Raw genomic sequence first — 20,840 nt, 5'->3', positions numbered from 1 at the left:
CTTAAATATAAATGACTCATGACTGGAACATAATAGGGATGCACCGATCAGGCTTTTTGCTGCCAATCACCGATACCGATATCAAAGAATGCTGATCACCGATACCGGTCACCGATACCAATCACGTGGATTGGCCAGAAATTTTCTACAGCATTATAATGAGTGCTACAAACTACATAATCTGGAAATAAAGGAAATGTAACATAATCTAAAATGGTCTGTATTAAGGTTGTCACGGTGTGAAAATTTAACCGCACGGTTATTGTGACCAAAATTACGACGGTTTTCGGTATTATCGCGGTATTTTTTTTAAAACGTGCTACATTTTCACACAATTAAATAAACCCTGTATGTCAGGAAATATTGTCCTCAGTTTGTGTCTAAATTTTGCCTAAAATGTGTTATTTTGTAATTATGTTGTTTGTGTAGTGTAATGGTTTATGGCTCTTTTATTAAAGAGGAACCATTCTACATATTAATTCGTAATATTAATTTTAATAAATTAATAACCAAATTTTATAGTGTTAAGAAGACTCAAAGGTTGTTTTCATCGATAAACTGACAATCTTATCCGTGGGTCTGTGTTTCAGTTCAATGAAAAGACAAGTTGATGTGATGTGATTATGGATGCGTGTGTGCAGATGTAGGTTGCTTCAGGGGGAGAAAGGTGTCTCTGAGTGAAAATGATGGTTTGACATAAACTTAGTTCTTATCAGAAAAGATGCATCAGATTGCTATCTGTCGTGTCTGCCTCACCGTACGAGGACCCCCTTTTCAGACCCGGATCCCAGGAGGGTGTGTGCTCCAGATGACACCTTGGCTGGCAGAGGAGACAAAGGTGTGCTGACGATCCAGTCCAGAGTTGCCCCCCGGTACACGTTGTTGACGCGTTCGCAGATGCGCTTTCTCAAGTTTAAATTAACTCAGAAATCAAAGACTCTGGACAAGTCTGCAGTAGCTGGCTGCGTTTCAGCTATCCTGTCTGGCTTGACAGGAATAGCGTGGAGGGGGGGGGACAGGAGCCGGCGGCTCCGTTCCCCGTTGGCGTTTGTTCCCACGTCCTCTCTCTCTCGTTGTCAAACTCGAACTGAAACATGAACTGACTATCTTACCAAAAGCCACTTCTCTTCCCAAAGCAAACTTGTGTGTCAGAGCAAATGTGTTTTGGAGTTACTGTGAATGCAGACCTGTGTGAGCGAGTGTGAAGGTCATCACCAAACATCTCCCAACACATTATTTAATTAAGTATTGATTCATTATAGTTCATTATGATTACCCAAAGCATAATAATCATTCATTTGATTAAAACACATTTATAATGAGCAAAATGATCAAATGATTATTTAACATTTAATATAAAGAAAAGGAAGTTTAAGACTTTTTTTTGTTATGACTAGATTTTGTGAGAACTCCTTCTTCGGGAAGCTGCAGGTGTTGGATGTTGTGGTTTGCTGCAGACTCGCTGGCGGGGAAGGTCTTTATCTGTGGGTGAAAGTTCTGCGCGACCCAGCTTTTGACCCAGCCGGGCAAATGCAGCCTTTGGCACAGAAAACCCATATTTCCTCACGTTACATTTGTTTACATTTTTTCCCTTTAGTCTTTAAAATACCAATATTTGCCCATAACTTCTTATTTTATGTCTGTTTGATGTCGTCATTTTACAAATATTAGATCAGATGATACTCAGTACTCAAGTAGCCTTCTAATCAGATACTTTTTACCCTTACTTGAGTAATACCATACCACTTTATTTATATAGCGCTTTCAACACGGCATTACAACCATACAAAGCACTGCACAAAAAACAAGCAAGAAAACACAAGTTAAAATAGTCAGGTAGATGGAAAATTTAAAAAGGAGCAAAAGAAATAAAAACAAGACTATTAACAGTAAAAGCAAATGAAACCAGAATATAAAAACACAAAATTAAAATTGAATTGTCTAGGAGGGACAATGGATGAGCTAAGGAGTTATGGAATTAGGGATCGAATGCGTAAGTGAAGTAGAGGGTCTTCAGACGAGATTTAAAGACGGCGATAGAGGAAGCTTGCCTAACCTGCAGTGGCAATGAGTTCCATAACTTTGGGGCGCAGACTGAAAAAGCCCTTTCCCCACGAGTCTTCAAACGTGCCTTAGGGACAGTTAAGAGGAGTTGATCTTCAGGCCTAAGAGCTCGAGGAGGGTGGTAGTAATGAAGGAGATCACACAGATAGGGAGGCGCTTGACCGTTCAAGGATTTGAACGTGAGAAGTAAAATTTTATAATTGATCCTGAATTTAATGGGCAACCAGTGAAGCGTTTTAAGAATAGGTGAGACGTGGTGTCTTCTTTCAGCCTAATAAACCCTATATCAGGAAAATATTGTCCTCGGTTTGTGTTCCAGTGAGCTTTGCAGATGTGGGGAAAATGTCATCAGGCAGTAATCATTGTTAAATTCATAATTATTCTCGGATAGAGACCAACTCTTATCTGCCCCTGGGAGTCCCGTAATGCATAGCGTCATTTCAACATGGGGGTGTCCGCGACATGGTTTATATGCAAGTAGCGGCTGCTGCGGCTGCTTTATATAGAGACTCGTTGCATTCTCCCTCAACCCAAATCCTCGGATCACGCATTTTAGCTAAAACGCTAACGTTAGCTTGCCCTGCGTTGACTGTAGAGTTGTGGGTGATGGTCACCCTTTGACCATTATTTCAGCTTTAGCTTCAAGAAAGTTTTGGTTGTAAACAACAAAGCGCGCATGTGCCGCCAGCAACTTCAGCAGATGATACGGTGGCTGGTAAGGGTCACCGCGCCTACACCACAGCCACGGTGATCCACCAAGATAATATAGTTTTTTAAAAAACAAGACAATTATTATTGTCAACTTTTTTTTTTACCGGGGTTTACCGCTACACTGGTTACCGTGACAACCCTACCTGATCGGTCTGCTTTGATCTATTTTGAAAACTCCGATCAAAACCGATAGGGGCGCTATCGGCCGATTACGATCAAATGCCGATCCATCGGTGCATCCCTAGAACATAATAGAGTTGTCACGGTGTGAAAATGTAACCTCGCTGTTATTGTGACCAAAGTTATCATGGTTTTCATTATTATCGCAGTATTTTTTTTAACGTGTTAACTAACTAAACCCTCTATATCAGGAAAATGTCATCAGTTTGTGTCTACAATTTGATATTTTGTAATCATAATGTTTGTTTACATTTTCCCCTTTGTCTTTAAAATACCAGAATTTTTCCATAACTTCTTATTTTTTGTCTGTTTGATGTCATCATTTTATAAACATGAGATCAGATTATACTTATTACTCAATTAGCATTCTAATCTCCCTTTCCCATATTCGGGTTGGTAGCGGGATGGTGCCTGTGCTTGGATTAGCGGCGGTCACCGATCACGTTTTCAAACTTTTCTCTACTTACCTTCTCCTTGTCGCCTTGCTTCTGTCCGCGATCCTCTTTGGTAGTGTCCCGGCTACCGTCTACCAGACTCTTGTCATTCCGTTTGTCCGCAATCGCCCAAGATGCACCGAATAATTACCTCCATGTCTGTTTACGTGAGCAGCGCGCTGGCCCGCAGCCAAACGCTGATTCCTACCTGAACGCCTCCAGTGATGTTTATCTGATCCCGAGAAAACATCGGAGGAAAAGGGGTAAACGAGCAGGAGTCCAGGTGAGATTAAGACTTCTCTCAAAGTGTGGTTTATCTCAGTGCATATTGGCTCGAATAGAATTCTCGCGGGGTGGGTTTTATTTGCATGCGAGAGGTATGGGCGGCTTCAGTAAATTTTATCAGCAGTTGCTGTACAGTTGTTCGTCGGTGTTTAGGGTTGCTGCCCCCTGTCGGTGCGTCCTGAAAAGCGCGGGGGTGGGGGTGGTGGGGGGCAGAACTCTGGAGAAACCCGTAATTCCGTCCCCTAGCCAATCAGCATCCAGAATCACGATATTGGCCCAACTCTGCCTTGCCAGCTACCTCAATGGAGCATGGACTAAAAATGGGGGAGAAAGTACAGGAAAAATACCGAACTATACACTGGCACTACTGGTTACTGATGGGGGTGGTGGTCTTTGCGTGTGTTTAAAAGAATTGCAGCTTGTGTTTATATCCGATGATGTGTATTATTTGTCTTCTTCCAAAAATGTCCATGATCCATTCACAGCAGTTAAAGGGTTTCAAATGAATCAGTGCGTTTACATGCAGCCAGTAACCCTTTTAAAACCTGAATATTCACAATAACCCGGTTCAGCAGGTCCTTGTAAACACCGCCAAAAACCCGGATATGCTCATAACCGGGTTTTTAAAAACCCGGTTACTACACCTGGGGTAACCCTTTTCTAACCCGAATGTTTGATCGTGTAAACGCATATCGAGATATCCCCATCAAAGCGTCTGTTCTGCGCATGCTCTGTTCGCAAGGAATCTTGGTCTTTTGAGTAGCGAGATGTCTTGTATCGGGGTGGACCTTTAAAGCGCCCGAGCGCCAATGGCGCTAAATTTTCTCGTCGGGGGGTAAATACTTGACGATTTACCGCCCGGGTGGCGCTCAAGCCTTATTTGTCATTTACACACCGGCTTTCACCTACATCATGGCCCCGCCCTGTAGGAAGCCGCCGTTTTCGTTTCGCACGCGTGAACTTGCGCGCCTCTGTGCACGTACTGCACGATTCTAGTTATAGTCACGTGAACTATAAGTTCACTATTAAAGACGAAGTGGACCCACGCTAGAAACACACAAGCACGCAGGAAGATCGCGCCACCACAGGGATGGGATTTCTTGATGAAATCTCTGGCAAAACGCTTTAAAACTGGTGAGGAGAAGCGAGACAGTTCGAAACGGTATGAAGCAGAGAAGCGTGTGCGTAGGTGGAATGATTCTTGGCGGTTTAAAGAAGACGGGAGGCGCAGAGAATGGCTGTGTTCGAGTTGAGCTGCGCCTCGCCTGGAAAGCAGATGAGAGCAGACGGAAGCAGCAAGGGGAGTGGCTGAAAGCCGGCGTTACACCGGGGACACACCGGCCGCGGAAGCGCCGAGAAGCGAATCGCTCACGAAATTTGGCCGCTGCTCAGTTCGGCTCAGCTGTAGTTTTTCCTCCTTTTCCTCTGCCTTTTCTCAGCTCTTTTCCTCTGTCTGTGTGTGTGAGAGAGAGAGAGAGAGAGAGAGGGAGAGGGAGAGGGAGAGAGAGAGAGAGAGAGAGAGAGAGAGAGAGAGAGAGAGAGAGAGAGAGAGAGAGAGAGAGAGAGAAAGAAAAAGAACCTATGGCTTTCCCTGTATGTGTAGCTCGGGGGTGACGATGGCTTTTCTGGTGCCTGTTAGCAGCTGAAACACATCCTCACGTGCTTGTGGATATCATATATTGTATATGGAGACATGGCTGTAATAATAAGTAAAGGTTAGCAGCTGTAGCTTCAGTGTGCTCATAGGAAACGTGACAAAAGAACACAAAACACATTTCTCCTTATGGCCTATATAGTTGTCATCATCAACGTAACATGATTTACAGAATACATGTGACCAACTAACATTTTATGTTCTACCACCGTATGTTTGGATCAAAATATGAACCAATCAGATCTTAGATCAGGTGAGAGCCAGGCGTTTCCCGTCATCCTCTAGGTTTTGCAGCCGAGGGAGAGCAACTGCAGCGCCTTGCTCCAAAATCTGCGGCCGCCTTGATCTCACAAGGTTATCATTGCCTACGTAGGCATGACGTCAGAGCAAGTCGGCGTCAATTCGGACACAAATCTAACCGCATGCACTGCTCGCCGATCACCGGTGATCTAATCTGCGCAGAACTGGCTCATCTCGAACACAGCCAATGGCTCGAGTACAGCAAAGCAGAGTTGGTGATGTACTGCGTTGTATGCCGTAAGTATGTGACGACAAAATCGAGTTTTGTTGAGGGAACAAACAAATTCAAACTTGAATACGTTATTATGTTTGTGAGTGTGTACAAAATAAAGGTTTATTACATTTAAAACGGTTCAGTTGTTATTTTGACTCGTTTTGGCAGCTGACCAGCGGGGCCGGTAGATTCTTGGCAGGGATGGTAAATATTCAGAGTTACCGGCCCGGCTGGCCGGTTGGTTTTGAAGTTAATGTCCACCCCTGTGTATGTGCCAGAACACCGAAGTAAACAACAAGTTGGGAGCAAAATGGCAAGTCGCGGCACAGCACCACACTTTTGGAGTGACGAAGAAACTAAAGCACAAACAAACGCGGTCGCTATCTCTTCCGAACTGGGAAGCATGTTGTTTTTTTCACGGATACCGGAACAAGAAGAACCGGAAATGAGGCATATTGCGTCTGGACGTAGTCCATACGTCTTGACGCTACCCCAACGTCCGCATTTAAATCGGGTTATGCAAGTTAGGGGTAACTCTTTTTATTTATGCTTGTAAACGGGTTATTCTGATCAACTCAGAAACCCGAATACCGACCTTAACCCGATCATAAGCCGGATATTGGCTGCATGTAAACGTACTGAATGTGTTACTTGCCTCAATGACAGTCCGCAGAGCCCGTTACACACAGCCACAGTCCTTGCCACATAGTAAATAACTGTTTGTCCCATTACAGCAACACCTGAGTCTAATCTGTGTTGGCTTAAGTAGGCTGGTGCTTCCACAATCAATTGACCAATCAAATGATGCCAAGCCTCCTGTCAAGTATGCAGAAAGAAAATGAAAACAACACATATGGCTCCTACATCTTACATTTTGCATCCATTATCCTCTCCTCTCCTCTCAAAACAACTTCTGCCAAGAATTCCTCAGGTCTTCTGACTTGTTTGAGACGTGTTTGCATCTCACACTAAAATGGAAAGTGGTTGGAGCTGTGAGAGCTGCGCTTGATTTGCCACTCAGAGCAGCGCAAGAGTAAGCATGAGGGAGGAGCTAACAATCGGCTCAGTCAGTTTTAATGATCATTTAAAACCCAGATCGTAATTGAGATCAAAATTTGAATTATTGAGATGCATTTTAGATGCATCAGTTGATTACAACTTAGTGGAGTATATATATATATATATATATATATATATATATATATATATATATATATATATATTCTTTTTGTAATTGTTACATCACTCAAAGTTTTCCAGTTTTATTTTAACCTGTCTAGAGCTTCCAAAGCTTAATTTCTGGGAAAAGTAGAAGGTTCTGACAGACCAGCATCTCTCTAACTATTCGTCTGGTGCAACCTGAGTGTAGATATGTAGGTGCACCATTGAGAAATGAAGTCACATTTGTGACCAGAATCATCCCATTCTAGAGCCCTGAACTTCCTGCCTTCATTGGAACATTTTTAATTGCCACATTACTCAACATTTTTCTTTTTACCTGTCCAGAACTTCCACAGCATCATATCTGGGAAAAAGATGTTCTGACTGACCAGCAGCTCTCTGACCAAGAGTCAACCTCCAGTTTAGACCAGGGGGAACCAGAACATCCACTGATCACAGAGGACCAGCCAGAACTGTATATCCATCAGCATGCAGGGCAGTTCCCTTTGAAGCAACAACATGTAACCTTTGTAGAGACTTCTCCTTCTAACAAAACAGACTGCCTTGATCCAGAACCCAACAGGAGCCAACCCTTGAGTCAGAATTCTACAGAAGTAGAGAACCAAGATCAGGGTGGATGCAGGAAAGAAAACTCAGAATCAATCAGCAATGAAGAACTGACACGTAATAAAAGACGTCTGCGAAGCGAAGATCACAGAGACAATGTAGATGTTCAGACACTAAAAAAGCACAAGAGGGCTCACATAGGTGAGAGGCCATTTTATTGTAAGCTCTGTGGAAAATCTTTCAGTCACAAGTCTTTTTTATTTCGTCACATGAGAACTCACACAGGTGAGAAGCCATATCCATGTAACACTTGTGGTAAATGTTTTAGTGTCAGTAGTAACTTGATAACACACATGAGAACTCACACAGGTGAGAAGCCATATCCATGTAACACATGTGGTAAATGTTTTTCTTACAGTAGTGTCTTGACTAAACACATGAGAACTCACACAGATGAGAAGCCATATTCATGTAAAACTTGTGGTAAATGTTTTACTGCCAGTAGTGACTTGACTAAACACATGAGAACTCACACAGGTGAGAAGCCATATCCATGTAAAACTTGTGGTAAATGTTTTACTGCCAGTAGTAACTTGATAACACACATGAGAACTCACACAGGTGTGAAGCCATATCCATGTAAAACTTGCTGTAAATGTTTTAGTGACAGTAGTGGCTTGACTAAACACATGAGAACTCACACAGGTGAGAAGCCATATCCATGTAAAACTTGTGGTAAATGTTTTAGTGACAGTAGTGGCTTGATTTATCACATGAGAACTCACACAGGTGAGAAGCCATATCCATGTAAAACTTGTGGTAAATGTTTTACTATCAGTGGTAACTTGATAACACACATGAGAACTCACACAGGTGAGAAGCCATATCCATGTAAAACTTGTGGTAAATGTTTTAGTGACAGGTGTGGCTTGAACAAACACATGAGAACTCACACAGGTGAGAAGCCATATCCATGTAAAACTTGTGGTAAATGTTTTACTGTCAGTAGTGGCTTGATTTATCACATGAGAACTCAACATAAGTGAAAAGTATTTTCCAAGTTTGGTCTGTAAGAGATTCAGCCAGATATTTTCTTTAAGTTCTCGTGAAAATTCAGACTTGAGTTTGTATACATTAAAATGTATGGGTTTTTTTTCTTCATAAAGTTGAGAAGAATTGAGATTTTGACTATATTTAATCACATATACCTTAGGCATGAACTAGCCCAGTGTGACACATGTACAGAAATACCTTTAGGATGAGCGTTGATGGAAAAAGTATTAAAAAAAGGCAAAATTGCTTTTTATGTCTAATTGTGGACTCTGTTTATATTTAAGCCCTAAGTTTAAGGTGTGGTTGACTGACTAAAAAAAAAAAAAAGAAATTTGTAATTATAATTGATCACTCTGAGTTTTTCATGCAGGCTGAACATGAAAATGGTCTCCTACACCTTTCTCCTGCTTTAGCTTCTGATAGAAAATAGATGAAACTCATTTATTTGAAAATCCTCACAGATTTATGTCACACTGTGAATTAGCATTCATGGACTCGACGATCTTGATTCACGACAGGGAAGACTTGTTGTTTTAACATCCAGTAATCAGCAGTGGACGTCTCGGCTAGTTTAAACTAACTGTCAGCATTAGCAACTACACCTCACAGCAGAAGGTCCTCCAAGCTCGTGTATTTTGAGAGATAAAATATCCATGTTGCAAGTCAGTGGTGGAGTTGCATTGCTTTTATCCAATCCGGGGCGAGATGTCCACATATCAGGAAATAAGACTCCAAAACCCACCGTTTAAAGCTCATCTGATATGTGGGAAACTTTTAGGTCTGAGAAATGGTGCAACAGTATATTTGTTCCCCCTGAGAACCATTTACGAGGTATTCAATCTTACCAGAGACCACTGCACTGAAAAAAATGTGTCACCCACTCATTGAACACAAACACTAATTCCAAAGCTCTGTTAAAGACACACTGAGATTTTTTTCTTTTTTTTTTGAATAAATTTCTATGTAGTCTATTAACAAATTAATCTTTTTTCATTGATATTTGTAATCGTTTATTCAGATTTAGCTGGAAATTTTACATTTTAATATACATAAACTGTAGTTGGCCAATATTTTAATTGTTTAGCATTTTTCATTAGTCTTTATTTTCAATGTTTGTTTTTGTTCTGTTTAGTTTTAGTTTCATCTACTTTTTAGTTTCAGTTGAGTTTTTATTAGTTTTAATCAAATTTTTATAGGTTTTTGTAATATTAAGTTACATATCAGTGACAAGACCGGTAGTCTGATACTGATAATAGAAATTGCTGTGTGTAACAAAACTGTTTTGAAAACCATATTCTTTCTGAACAGGTGAGCTACCATACGTTCCAGGCAGAATAACAAAAAATGAACTGAACAGGATACAAACCAGCTGCAGAATGCATTTTCAAAACAGCAAGTGTATGTAGGTCAACAGAACTTGCAATCTCTGAAGTAATTTAGATTAAATATGAATATTAGGAGGCAATAAGTTAAATGCTGGTTCTACAGTTCTGACAAGACATTGGAACTGACTGACATCACTAAAACCACAATAGTGCAGGACACTCCTGCACTATGAGATGGACACGTTAACAGCTTGTGTGAATCTCAGACTAGCTGTTACCTCGTTCATATTTTCCTACAAACTGAGGTCATCCAAATAGCATGACATGAATTGTTCTAAACGTTTGAACAGAAATCCAGTTCAAAAGATCTCAACTGTTCGTGTGTTTCATGCTGTGCTGATACATGTGTGAACAGAGCCAACCTGACCTGCCCCTGAAACGGACTGTCAATACTGCAACATAACAGTCAAGCCATCATGGGTACAATGTTTTGGATACTTTTTGCACATATTCTGATAGTCAATCACAGTTGTTGGAAGCTGGTTTGATATGTTTTTGTAGTTTAGATTTCCCTTAATAAACAATTGTTTTTTTAAGAGCTTTTTGTTGATTTTAAGGAAAACCTGTTGTTCCAGAGATGTGGTTGCTCTTTTTCTCTGTCCAGATGACAGCACTGCACACACAGAAAAAATGCATTCCACAAATGCTTGAGAAGCAAAATCATTATCTACAGGGGAAGGTATTGAATAGAAAGCCTGTGTTGACTTTCACAAATCCAGCGGTCCACACACCCTGTTTGACTTCAGTGAGATAGTTCTCAATATCAGTTCAAGCAACAGGTGGTTCAACAAAAAGAGACAAAGTATTACTACAATGTATATTTTAACATGCAACAAAAGTCAAAATAAAAGGAAACTTGTGATTATATTTGGTATTTGAGAGTTGCTCTAAACATGAATGCAGTATGATTTTAATGATCACATAATGAGTAGAAGGAGTCACCGCTCATCTGGGAAAGGTGCTGGATCAAAAAGTGGAATAAACAAAATAAGAATCCGCACACTTCAATCTGCGATGTAGGTGTTTATTGGTCAAGCTTTCGGTCAGAGACCTTCATCAGGAATTCCTGATGAAGGTCTCTGGTGTATCAGGTGTAACAGCTGCAGCTTAGACATGTCATGGGGCCTGAATGAGAGTGAGGTGGAGGAATCAGAAACTACAGAAACAGCTGAAGTTAGTGGACGTAAATTAGCAGGGTTAGATCCACGGTGTTTATATAAACCACTTATGGAGGCAACAGGAGGAGAAGCCACTGAAGAATGAGGATAAACGGACCTTAAAAAACTTGGACGGAGAAACCACGTCGCAACGCGGCCTGGCGGAAATATGGAAGTGGCGCTCAAGTCGCCAAACAACGGACAAGAAGCTAGAAGATCACGCCGATGTTTACTAGATAAACCACGCTTCAAGAGAAGTCTTATTCTCACCTGGATTCCTGCTCATTTACCTCTTTTCCTCCGACGTTTTCCCGGGACCGGATAAACATTGCTGGAGGCGTCCTGGTAGGAATCATTTGGCTCCGGGCCAGCACTTCTCTCAGGTAAACAAACAGGAAGGTACGTCCTCGGTGCATCTTGGGCGATCGTGAACGAACGGAAGGACAAAGGAGTCTGGCGATCATAGGAGATGGTAGCAGGGACACTACTGAAGAGGATCGCAGACAGGAGCAAGGTAGAAAAGAGGAGGTTAGTGGAGAAAAGTTTGAAAAAAGTGGCCAGTGACCGTGGCTAATCCAAGCACAGGCGCCATCTTGTTACCAACAGGAAGTGGGAGAACTGTAGGGAGTGATGTTATTTGAAGTGGATGTCTGAGCAAAGGCTGAGAAAGTGAAGATCTCTAGGATGTAAACCGTCATGTCTGTGGAAGGGAATCCACCATAGATGTATATCTATGGGACTGCACAGCATACCGGATGTTGGCGTTTAGCATGCTTGAGCCATGTAGGTTAGGGTGAATACTATCCAGCCTGAAAAAGGAGAAACGGTTCCAAAACAGGTTAAAATTATCGATTAAACCAAAACTGTGGGACCTGCAAGCAGACTGAAGCCAGGAGTGGAGAGAGAGCAGATGGCTAAAACGTCCATATCCATGAGAAACTGTGGGGATCGGGCCAGAGATGAAAACAGACATTCCACTGCTCTTCAGAATGTCAAAGAGATGGTTAAAATGCTGTTGAGTGATGACAGACTTCCGGCGTGTGACATCGTTTGATCCCACATGAATGATCACTCTTTTAACTGAAGCTGGGATGGAGCACAGCAGACCAGGAAGTTTATCCAGGAGATCAGGTATGGTGGCTGAAGGAAAACAGGTCGTCATGACGTTCTGGATTTAGAAGGTCACCTAGACAGTGAATTTATTTCTGTAGATGAAAGGTTATTAAATTTGTCAATATTTAGGAGAAAATTTACCCTTTTGGACGTTAGACAAGACAAGGTCAGGTCAGGCCAGGCCAGGCAAGGTAGTCATGTTTATGGCTCGGCTGCCTCAGGAGACAGGAGCGGGCGCCTCTCTGTGTCTAGCAACTGCTCCCGGCCAAGAGACAGGTGAAGCCGGGCACCCACCTTGCTGGGCTGCCTTCGGGAGGATGGAGCATCAGATTTGCAGATCCCTGATCGCAGGGCTACTGCTGTTAAAGGGAGGGGCACATCACCAAACCTCCTTTTGACAGCGGCAACCTATGTTTTGTTAAATGCACATGAATGCACAGCATGTCCCCCCATTCAACCAGCAAAATTAAGAGCTGAACTATAATGTTACTTACTGAAAAAAATGAAGCAAAGACATTTTGGATGGTCTCTTAGTGCTATCAGTACCACATCTTGCCATCTTTGTCCAAATAATTTCATTATTAAAGCTATAGTCCGTAATTGAAATACTTAGAATATTTTCAAAAATTCTTAAAGTTGACTATCTATAAGGTAATCTTTCATAATTTTTTTCTCCCCTAGCCTCTACAGCTAAATCAATCATTATGCGGGCCTCTCACGTTCATCAACTGAGTTTCATATTCATCCGATTGAGCTATCAGTCAGCGAGGACGCGCTTCAGTACACAGAGCCATGCACAGTGGTGTGATGTGACTCAAAAGCTTCACGAAATACGTAAGCTGTGTTAGCAAACTTTTTTTGGACAGGTAAATAAAGTATTGTACCAGATTTTTAAAATTTAAATATAAAAAGTAATAGTGCAGCTAATTATTTGCTGTGTTTGCCATCAGCTAATGTAGGGTTATCTTGAAGGCTAACTCGACCTGTAAAGTCAACTAAATATTGGATCATTGTGTATTTGAGCTAATGATAAGTGAAGGCTTTAACCTTAAACCATATCAGACTATTTGTTGTGAATTGTTGTGGCATTAGCATGTTAGTGCTAGCATTGCTGTTGAATTATTTTCATTTTTAGGTTTTTCCCAGTTTGAAGGCTACAGATTTGGTTCAAACGACTGATTAGCTTCTCCTGTAGAAATTGATTAAGGCTGAGAAGATAATTCAGCTGTTAGAATCAGCTATATCTGAGCAGAAACGTATCAAATTTTAGATGTTTGTTAGCGCTAATAGGCTTTGTCTACTGTGTTGTATTGGCCTGGGCAGGTCAATGTGAGTTTCTCTGCCTCAATAACACAGATTTGATTAATAATAAGTGATTAGCAGTTCTTGCAGAGCTTGATGATGGCTGAACCCTGATTTATACTCCTCCGTCAGCTCTGCAGGGGAGAGACGTACACACATAGACAAACATTTTGCTGTCGGACTTTTCCGTCACCTGGGGAGTGTTGCAAAGCAATTCCCTGCCAGGACAACAGAGGGTGTAGTGATTTTCTGTGGTATCCTGTCACCGTAACACTCATTTATCCGGGCCCATGATAGTGTACTTACTACTGTTTTTATATTTCAGAGACTTTATAACACGGAGAAAATTGTCATTCATTTTCTTCCACCTCTTCATGGTCATGTGCAGTCTAAACAACTCTCACATGAGCTGAAAGCAAAGATTGTTCATCATCATGGTTTAGGGGAAGGATACATAAAGCTGTCAGAGATTTCAGATGTCTGTTTCCACAGTTAGCAACATATTGAGCAATGAAAGATCACAGGCACAGTTCAGGTTAAGGCTCGAAGTGGCAGACCAAGAAAAATCTAGGGTAAACAGAGGTGAAGAATGGTGAGAACAGTCAGAGTGAACCCACAGACCTGCTCCACAGACCTAAAACATCATCTTACTGCAAACGGGGTCACTGTGCTTCGCAATCTGTTTTTCTTTGATGTAAAGCTAACTATGTGTCTGTGATCCTGCCTCAGTCATGTGGCCCGGCTGTGGACAGTCGGTGCTGCTCTGCATTACTCTGGCAATTTGAGGCTGTGTCCCATGAGGGGTTGGCAGACATTTTGGGCAACTTAAGCCCTCAGGCTTTGCTCTGGATGACATACCTTCCTGTCTTGTGAAGGAGGTTTGACCTGCTATTGCTGATTTGGTCTGGAATATAGTTAACTCCAGCCTGTCTTCTGGTGAAGTTTTAAATAAATGCAGCACGGCTTATCATGCATACTGACAATGTGACCATTACATTAGCTTAACAAGCAGGTGAAGACTTACAGATACAAGTTGAACAGTAGCATGGGTAGACAGCAGTGTGATGGCTGAGCAGCAGCAATCCAAATGAGAAGCAGCAGTATGTACAGTCAGGGATAGTCACATGTACGTGACTTCAGGCACGTCCCTGCAGGGGATAGTCACATGTACGTTACTTCAGGCACATCCCTAAATACACTTTTTTCCCTCGAGGTTTGATCGCAGCACACCCTAGTGGCCAGTGGTGACCTCTGTGTTGGGATTATTAGGTGAGCGAATAATTTGTAAGCTTTTACTTACTTTTGGATTCTTCAATAATTTCTGTAAATATGGGAATATTTACCGATTTATTAATTAATTAAGATATTCTTAGGTATCTTCGGGACACCACCCCTTTAATAGGGGAAAATTAATTGAATCCAAAGATCTTATCAATCTGTCTGAAAGTTTGTGGAATCGTTAGGAGCAGAAATTTTCAGCCGACACAAACAAGTCGCTTGAGGCAAAACTGGATTGAATTTTTACAACATTTATTAACTAACCTATTTTCAAATTAATAAACAATGAAATAATGAATAATAATGATGTAAAACAATCTGACCCAATAAGTGTGTCTTTAGCTTGAGTCCCCCCAAACACTAAAAACAAGTGTGTGTGTGTGTGTGTGTGTGTGTGTGTGTGTGTGTGTGTGTGTGTGTGTGTGTGTGTGTGTGTGTGTGTGTGTGTGTGTGTGTGTGTGTGTGTGTGTGTGTGTGTGTGTGTGATGTGATGGAGGAATGTGAGCTGTAAGCTGTGACTTTTCCTCTATCAGTTGCAGACAAAGGAATTAGCTTGCACTTAGTGACTTAAAATTTCACAGTAACTGAACCTTAATTCAGTTTCACAGTAAAACTTAACTTTAACCGTTTCACCAGTTGACAAAACAACAAAGATCAACTTGAATATCTAAAAGCCTGTCCAGCCGGGCCCAGCTTAAACAAACACAGATATCACAATAATAAACAAACAGACCTTACTTGGAGTTCTGATGGCGGTTTTGGTATGAAAAGAGAAAAAAAACGTCTGATAATTTGAAGCAATAGCACGGTGTAATTGCTTATTTTGAACTATAAAGGAAACGGGATAAGATAGAGAGAGAGAGAAGGAGAGGAGTTACTCATCACCAGAACAGCGAGGCGTCCCTCACTGTTTGATTTGACGGTTCTCCGTTGTTTTAATCGGCAGTTCTCAGTTGATTTGACGGTCCTCCACTGTTTTCCAGCCAGGTTCTGTACTCACACGTCCGGAGTCGTATGTGAACTTTTCCTCATACATTGGCTGGAAATCAGCACCAGGAGAGCAGGCCTGATGGGCTTGTGTGGTTTGGCTTTTCAGCGGTTCCGTGAGCTCCACTTCGGCACTTAGACCTCCCGCGCGCTTGCGTTGATCGGAGCGACCGCAGCAAAACGTCTTCAAGCCAGTCGACTCTGGGCAAAAGACAAAGAACGACTTCGCTATAATTTATAGCTTTTTCGGCTGGCGGGAAAACTCGCACATGTGCAGAACTCGTGCTCTCGGCTCCGCTTTGGTGACGTCATCACACTGCTTCCGTGTGCAAAGCATCATGGGAAATGAAGTGTCTCTTGGCCGCTGGAACTTATTATCTGCTTTTTCAGAGCAATTTAGCACAGTCTTTTGGAGCAAATTACTGCAGCAATTTCTCACGAGGGCAGACTCTCAACATCTGCATTATCATTAAAGTCCTTGTTAAAAATATGGTATGGACACAACAGTTTAGTATAATTTCTATGCTTCCTTTTCTCTCCAAGGTGTTGGAAAATGTTGTGTTTCTGCAACTGACTCCCTTCTTTGATGGGAACCAGATTTCTGAGGTTTTCCAATCAGGTTTTAAGTTCTGCCACATTACTGAGACAGCACTGGTTAAGGTTTTTATTGGCAAACTTCTGGCTACAGATTCTGATGAAACTGTATTATTACTTCTGTTGGACCTGACTGCAGCTTTTTATACGGTTGACCACTCCAATTTAATGTCACGTTTGGAAGATTTAGTTGGATTTCAATGCGTTGCCCTGAGCTGGTTCAAATCATATTTGTCCAATAGGTCAGTGTCTGTCAGTATTGGTGACTTTTGTTCCAAGGAGGCCCCCTTTAAATGCGGTGTTCCCCAGAGCACGGTGCTTGTTCCTCCACTGTTGTCTTTATATTTGCTTCCTTTGGGTGCTACTTTTTAGGAAATTTGGTCTGGCCTTTCATTGTTACGCGGATGACTGCCAAATTTTTACTCTAGTCAAATTGGAAGCAGGTATTTTACAGTGTCTTGAGGAGGTAAAAGTGTGGATGGCCTCTAATTTTCTGAGCATAAATGAGAACAAGACCAAAACTATTTTTTTAAACCTAGTGGGTCATCGACTGTTTCTCCATCTCTCTTGGATGCATTGTCGCCTTGTCCCAAAGATGTCATCTCAAACTTAGGGATCAAGGTATACTTGTCTCATCTTGTCTTCTTCCGCCTATCCGGGTACGGGTTGCGGGGGCAGCATCCCAACTATGGAGTTCCAAACCATCCTCTCCCTGACCACCTCCACCAGCTCCTCCGGTAGCACTCAAAGGCGTTCCTGGGCCAGTTCGGAGATGTACTTTCTCCAACATGTCCTGGGTCGACCATGGGGGCCTCCTGCCTGAAGGACATGCCTTACACCTCCCTGGAGAGGCATCCAGATGGCACCCTAACAAGTTGCCCAAACAACCTCAACTGCACTCTTAGAAATTTCTGTAAATTTACGGCAGAATTCCAACAGCAACATACCGTTTTTCCAAATTACGGTAGGTTAATGTTAAATCTGATGTTTTTTCTGTTGAATTACGACAGCCGGAAAATTACGGCAAAAAAACGGTCTGATACAGTATTTCCTTGGAAGCACATTTTTGAAGTTCTGAACTTAAACAATCAGCTACGTTGAAGAAGAAGGAAAAGAAGACAATCAGTGTTCATCCTCCAACTTGAAAGCCTTCTAAAGGGTAAGTTTATCACTCTTAAGAATGTAAACTGTGGTTTTGGTTAGCATTAAGTCAATATATAGATCACCAGAAACCCACGTGTCAAAGTTTAGCTTACTTACAAAACATGACATGAAATGAAACATCACTTGCACCATAGTAATTTTAGGAGTTTTATGGTGGAAAGTTAAATATTTATTTTTAATGACTGGAATTTTAGATTTGTCATGTAGGACCACGTTTTTGTTTTTCATCTTTGTACATTCGTGCTAGCGTTAGCATCAGAACTGGAGGCTCTTTAGTGAGATATTTCATTAATAACTATTAATGTGCATCAGTGCCACCGCTGGGCTCTCTATCAGGCGTACCGTGGTTGGCGGACATTCTTTTTGGGCCAACAGTTCGATGCTTTTTATGCCGACTTCGGACTGATCCATAATAGCAGTAAGCTATTAGTGGCTCTATTAACATTCGGACTGTCTCATTTTTCTAACCAAACCCTTTTCGCTCTGGTCCTGCATTTTGCAAAAATAATAAAAAGATGGCTGCGTGATTGTGTACGGATCACTTGCTCATTAACACACACGGGTCTGTGGCAGGTGGACCTGTGATTAGAGCTAAAGTTATCTATTTGGATCGAATGAGGTGGAGAGAAATTACAAAAGAAGGGCAGAGAAACTGCGAGAAATAAACTTGCTGTTCAAGCAAACACCGTGAAATGCACCAAAATGACAGTCAACTGAGTAAGAATGAGAAGAGCAGAAAGTTAAGTTATCCAGTAGCTGTACTATTATACAAATAGGTAGTAAGAAAAACAATCATTCATAGTAAAAAAAAAAATCTTGTTAAAAAGGCTCAAATACTGAGTAAATGTTTGATCATTAAAGCTTACTTCATTTGTTAAACATCAATCAAATAAACATGTAAATTGCTTATGCCTGTTAATGTGTTATATTGCTTAATAAAGTGGCTTCATTAGTTGCACAGTTGGGACACACATTCTAGAGGCAAACACAGATCTCTGTTACTGAATGTGATTGGCTACTCTGGTTCAAAATGCCTGGGACCATTTATTTTGTCTCAATCCACCCCGATCAATGCCACAGTGTTTAAGATTGGCACACACACACACACGCACGCGCGCGTCAGGTACTTTTTTTTGTTAAAGTTGATCAAATTGATCTCTTTTGTGAAATATTCTGCATCAGATTATTATTGTTATTGTTATTATATCAATCTGTTTATTGCATGTTTACACTGTTAGACTTTGCTGGCATTTGCTAGTATATTACTGTTAAATCAACAGTAAAATACCTCTAAAAGTGTTTGCAGTGTAGTACTTTAATTTCCATGCACTGTTAGACTGTGCTGTCATTCCTATAGTATATTACTGTAAAATCAACAGTAAAATACAGCTAAAATCTCTGCAGTGTAGTACTGTAATTTCCATGCACTGTTAGACTGTGCTGTCATTCCTATAGTTTATTACTGTAAAATCAAAAGGAAAATACAGCTAAAATCTTAGCAGTGTAGTACTGTATTTGGAATGTAATGGTGAGTAAATTCAACAACATCACATATTTTTCATGGTATGTCACTGTTTTAAAGAAATCAGGTAAAGTACAGCAAATATAAAAATTTGGTATACCTCTGACATTTTTCTGTCTGTGGTTTTTTGTGGACATTTTAAAATACCTTGCTCAAATCTTCATTCAGAGTGCATTACCAAAACAATTCTTTGTGAGATCACCAATGAAAAAACACTATGCCCCATAGTAAAGAGAAAATGCTCCAAGAATAAATGTTTTAATTGAGCTATTATAAAAGCATACAGTATGTAAACACTCACTAAAATCTCTTTAAAAATATTTTAATTATAATATAAAAAAAGATTGGATGCTTTAACCAAGCCTACATTGTAAATAAAAAAATCATCTCAGATTGATAAAATCATATTTAAGCTAATCTATTAGTCCTACTGCCTAAATGACAGTAAATGACATCTGCCTGGGGGGCGATTTAAACCGATAAATGTTAACAGAATTTTATCAAAAAACTGACATGATACCAGTTTACGACTTTATAACTGTAAGAAATTTAATGTAAAATATTCCATAAAATATTGATCATTTCAAAATTTCATCAGTTGTTTTTTTTTTTTTGCATGTTTTCAAAGCAATATTATAGGATAATTACAGCCACCAAAATTATGCTGTTGTCTATCTATTGTGTTCACTATAGATGTAACAAAAAATTCAGACAGCTATAGATGGAATCTTAAGGAAATGGGCCAAGGAAGAACTCATCAAAGGTATTTTCCACCCCTAGGTATGTTTTATGTTGTTGGGCTTCCCAGAATTAGATAAGTGAAAAATAATTCATCACTTTCACCTGATACAACCTGGATATTTGCTTTCAAAACAACAACATTGGAAACACAATATATGATCGTTGTCTTGCACTTTTAGGAAAAGAAGAAAGAAAAACATTTTCCAAACGCGTATCCCGAATGTGACCCATTACAGGGGAGTTGGTCAGTCTGGTAAGTATTTTACTGCATGTTTTGGCTTTTAAACTAGCTATAGCTGTGATCTTCATGCAAATTCTGCAAAATGGTCCCTGTCCATAAATGTGTAAACACCTTATTGAAGTTACCTGAATGTTTTAAAAACTGACAAACAAGGTGATTAATTTTCAGCTGCTACCCATGCAAAGTAATGTGATGCTTAAAACCAAATTTGTTAAGATCTACAAACAATGCATAATCTATTTTTCAATTGTCAGCATGTGATTGTATTTTGGACTGATAGCCAAAGCTAGATTTTAATTAAAATATCTGATGTTTTCTTTTTGTAAATATTCTATGTAAATAATTTATTTATTCATGTAATTGGAAAAAAGTTCTCTGTTTATCCTTTTCTTTAATAACTTTTCCTTATATTTTTAGTCACTCAAGCACATCTCAGATATGAATAAGAAAACTGCTTGTGCCAAAATGTTTCTGCTACTTATTGTTTTGCTCTTGATCATTTTTTCTTTTTCTTTTTTTTCTTTTCAAAAGTAAAAGGATTTGCTTCACATTTTCTGTAATGGAGACTGCTATCAAAGTCAGTTTGTTTCCTTGACTTCTCTTGTGTATGACATCTGTTTTCAATAAAGTTAGGAGCAAAAAAAAAACAAATGCTAATTTGGCAGTAAGTGTTTGCAGGTGAAGGCTGCTGGCAGTGCATGCTGTGATATGCAGAACAGGTTGGAGAGGTTTA

The 20,840-nt window shown here is 40.6% G+C and overlaps 1 pseudogene; it reads left to right on the top strand.

Moving 5' to 3' along the window:
- The window catches only part of LOC129162424 (uncharacterized), a 297,886-nt pseudogene that overhangs the window by 28,135 nt on the left and 248,911 nt on the right, over window positions 1–20,840 (top strand).

The sequence above is a fragment of the Nothobranchius furzeri genome, chromosome 2, assembly GCF_043380555.1.
Source record: "Nothobranchius furzeri strain GRZ-AD chromosome 2, NfurGRZ-RIMD1, whole genome shotgun sequence".
Taxonomy (NCBI): Eukaryota; Metazoa; Chordata; class Actinopteri; order Cyprinodontiformes; family Nothobranchiidae; genus Nothobranchius; species Nothobranchius furzeri.
This window is presented reverse-complemented; position numbering and strand designations above follow the sequence as displayed.